The sequence below is a fragment of the Papio anubis genome, chromosome 12 (assembly GCF_008728515.1).
Source record: "Papio anubis isolate 15944 chromosome 12, Panubis1.0, whole genome shotgun sequence".
In the NCBI taxonomy this organism is placed as follows: domain Eukaryota; kingdom Metazoa; phylum Chordata; class Mammalia; order Primates; family Cercopithecidae; genus Papio; species Papio anubis.
Window position 1 is genome coordinate 64,515,377 of NC_044987.1, and position 4,433 is coordinate 64,519,809.

At 40.2% G+C, this 4,433-nt stretch overlaps 1 pseudogene; it reads left to right on the plus strand.

Moving 5' to 3' along the window:
• Positions 1 to 1,942: 1,942 nt before the first annotated feature.
• Positions 1,943 to 4,005, plus strand: LOC110741232 (annotated as a pseudogene).
• The last annotated feature ends 428 nt before the right edge of the window (positions 4,006 to 4,433 follow it).

The following is a 4,433-nucleotide window of genomic DNA, read 5'->3' on the forward strand; positions in this document are numbered from 1 at the left end:
CAGCAATGGCGGGCGCCCCTCCCCAACCTACGCTGCTGCCTTGCCCGGTAGATCACAGACTGCTGTGATAGCAATGAGGGAGGCTCGTGGGTGTGGGACCCTCCCGGCCGGGTGTGGGATATGATCTCCTGGTGTGCCTGTTTGCTCCAAGCGCGGTAGGTGGGAGTGCCGATTCTCCGGGTGTTGTGTGTCTCAGTTCCCTGGCTGGGAAAGTTCCCCTTCCCCTTGGCTTCTCAGGTGGTGATACCTAAGCCTGCTTCAGCTCTGGCTGGTAGGGCTGCAGCAGCTGACCAGTACAGATCGTCCGGCCTCCCCAGTGAGATGAACCCAGTACCTCAGTTGAAAATGCAGAAATCACCGGTCTTCTGTGTAAGCTTGGCGCTGGGAGTTGAAGACTGGAGCTGCTCCTATTCAGCATGTACTCAACAAAATATTAAATGAAAAACAAGCAAAATTATGTACAGAACAATCACTATGTAAAAGGTTATAAATATTTGTATCAAAAGAAAAATAGCTGTGATATATCTTATTTTCTATATGTATTTCTCTAACTTTGCCTTATACCAATTTTCTGAAGAAGATATTTCAGTTTTATAACCTAAAAAGAGCATTTTACAATGACTATAAAAGGTTATATATTATGCTGAAGATGACCGTGAAGATGATAATTGTGATCATGATAAATGCTAATATTTATTAAGCATTTAAGTCACGGTAGAGAGTGCTGAGTACTTTTTTATTTTTATTATTTTTCATTATTTCATTTAATTTTCTCACCAAACCTGTAAAGTAGGGACGTATTATTATTTTCAATGTTTTAAAATTAGGAAACTGAGGTTCAGAGAGGAAAGGAACTTTCCTTAGTTAAATCACTAACATAAGTCAGAACTGAAATTCAATATCAAGCATGTCTGATTTTCTTAAACCATGATGCTGGACCTCCTCTCCAAACAGGGCCACTCAATTCAGGGCTGTGTTTTCCATGTTATACTGAAGGAAGTCCCATCACCTGGCTTCTCCTCAACTTTTTTGTTCTCTTTCCTAGAATATATTATCTATTTTTCCATTTAGTATCAGGAAAAGATAGCAACAGAAAACAGTAACATAAAATTATTGTATTAAATCCTTTTTAAATAGACTTGACTTTAAGAGTTATAGGTTCACAGGAAAACTCAGTAGAAGGTGCTGAGTACCTTCTATTTTGCATATAATAGTTTTTTAAAGCATATATTATAACCTAGGTATTATTCTAAGGGCATAATACACTATAAGTCGCTTTATCTTGACAATAACCTTATGAAATGGGTACTACTAGATTACCCATTTTACAGATAAGTACACTGAGGCTGAGAGACAAAATATCTTGCCCAGTATTATACCAAGTTTGACAGTTCTCTCTGACTGTGGTGCTTGTAGTTTTAACTATGCTTCACTGATTCAACAACAGCAATAAACAAAATAAATAAATAAATAAATAAAATCAGCCAAAGCTATACATATTCCTGCTAATGACAGTATCTGCTTTAAACGGTCTGGTCCATTCCTCAGCACAAGCCTATATTCCTGCAGGCAAAAATCTTTACAACTATCCCCTGTTATTTAATATCCACAAGCCTCTGTAAGCCTTTGAAATTGATACTGTATCTGTAAAACACAGATGGGTCATGTAATTGAAGTTCACATAATTTTATGTCTTTGTTTGTGACAACTCCGAGCCTTTGTACATGTTTTCCCCTCTATCTAAAGTGTTCCCTGTTTTCAATGATAGTGCAGACATGAGTAAGGAAAGCTTGCTAAATATTTGTATTACCTGGGAAGTCTGTTTTTGCTTCATCAAGGAAAGTTTTTTCACATGAACCTCCTGCAGAAGACAATGCTTTCTGAAAGATAGACTTTGTGTCTTATTATTAATGCTTGCATTCAAATATCTGACCCAAAGCTTGTGATCTTTACATATTTGCTCAGTGAATGACGGTGAACCTGGTTGTAAAGACAGACTCAAGGGGAGTTTTGTCTGGGAAAAGAAAAGAAAGACAAAAAAAGAGAACTGAGAAGCACCCAATAAATTTTCTTACAAAGTTGGCAGCTGAGGAAAGAAGAGAGTGAAAGATCATCTGGCTCACTGAAATCCCTCTTAGGGGTGCTCATGGTTCACGAAATTTCCATTTAAGATAACTGGGCATCTCAAATGCTTTGATCTAAGAGGATGCTAATCCCTCTTTGGCATTCATCAAGCCTGCCTCCATCTAGGGAGACTCCTTTGAGGGCCAAAGACCTAAGGGAGAGAGACAGTTTTATAAGTGCCAGTGCAGCCAGTGTAGAATGGCATCCCCAGAAGAGGCTTAATATCATCGAGTTAAGTAAATAGATGGCATTAATTAAAACAGTGCAGAATGCGGAGAAGGAGTTTAGACTGCTTGTGAAGGCAGTGGATAATTAAGGGGCAACCAAGTCCAGGCAGTACAGAGAGGCTAGACCATCCAGCAGGAGACTGGTGTCCAGTTATAGCAGAAGCCATTGTGCTAACTGCCCTGTTAACCTTCAAACACATTGCCACCTTCCCCAGAGTGAATAGGCCTCTTGAAATTGATGATGCCCTCTCTATCAAGTGTCAACTTGAGCTTTTCTACATTCCTGCTGATGGGCTTCCCAGGCCTGGAGTGGGCTCACCAGTTGATCTCACTGCCCATTTTTGTAGGATACCTTGTGGCCCTTGTGGGTAATGCCACCATCTTGCATCTGGAACTGACCCTTCCCTCCACCAGCCTATGTACTAATTCCTGGCCATCCTGGCTTGTGCATGTCCACACTGCCCTCTGTGCTGGGTGTGCTGTGGTTTGATGCTCGCACAATGAACCTGGTGCCCTGTGTTCTGCAGCAGCATTTCCTCCACTCCTTCATGGAATCAGCCATGCTCTTTACTATGGCTCTGGACCTCCTAGTGGCCATCTGATTCCCACTGTGCTATGCATCTGGGCTCACAGGTCCCCGCGTAGCATTGATTGGGGTTGTGCTGAGCGTGCGATGTGCTGCCGTCACTGCTGCACCTTCATTGCACCTATTAAAATTTGACTACTGTCAACCTGGGGCACTCTCCCATGCTTACTGTCTTCACCAAGACATGATCCTCCTGGCCTGCTCTGACACACATTTCAACAGACTCTATGGGCTGTGCATCATTATGCTGGCCATGGGCTCTGATGTTCTTTTTATCCTACTCTCCTACACTGTCACCCTCTGCACTATGCTGGCCATCGTCTTTGCAGGGGAGCAGCTGAAGGCCCTCAACACTTGTGTCTCCCACATCCTGGCTGTGTTCTATTTCTACGTGCCTGTGTTAGGCTTGTCCATTGTCCACAGGCTTGGGCGCCACGTCTCACCCTTGGTGCACATCCTCATGGGCACTGTCTCTGTGCTCTTCCCACCCTTGATGAACCCTGTTATCAACAGCATCAAGACCCAGCAGATTCGTAGGGCCATTCTCAAGGTGATTTCACTGGGGAAGATAAAATGACAAATTGGGGATGGACCACAGCAATTCAAAATAAGGAATTAGTTAATAACTCTTTCTAGAACCCTCTTACCATGAAGCAATTTTTATTTACTTCTTTTCATGTGACCAGTTGATTACACATTGTGAACTGACTCTACTGTTAAAATAAAGTTGATACTCATTACTTCTCATGTATATATGTGTAAATATGTCATCACTGTTTTCTTACATGAAAAATAATCAGATTTTACATAAATGTTTGCAAGTTCAAAGATGCTGTTTTATTTTTATGAATACATGATAGGAGTACATAATTATATAAGGCATATGTGATATTTTGATACAAGTATACAATGTGTAATGATCAAATCAGGGTAACTGGGATATCTATCACCTCAAGCATTTATCATTTCTTTGTGACAGGAACATTCCAATTCTACTTTTTGTTATTTCAAAATATGCAATAAATTATAACTGTGGTTGCCCTGTTGTACTAAAGAACACTAACTTTATTTTTTATTTCTCCATCCTAACTTTATTTTTGTACCCATAACCAAACCTTCTCTATATTCCCCTTTCAGATTCTGGTAACCATCATTCTACTATCTCCATGAGTTCAATTTTTTTTTTTTTAATCTCCCACATATGAGTAAGAACATGTGATATTCCTGATTCTGTGCAAGGCCTTGTTCACTTAAACAATGTCCTCTACTTCCATCTATGTTGTTTCAAGTGACAGGATTTCATTATTTCTTATGGCTGAATAATATTTCATTATGTATATGCACCACATTTTATTTATTCATTCATGTGTCGATGGACCCTTAGGTTGATTCTATACCTTGGCTATTGTGAATGCTGCTGCAATAAACATGAAAATGTAGATATATCTTTGATAGACTGATTTCTTTTCTTTTGGATATGTACCCAACAGTAGGAT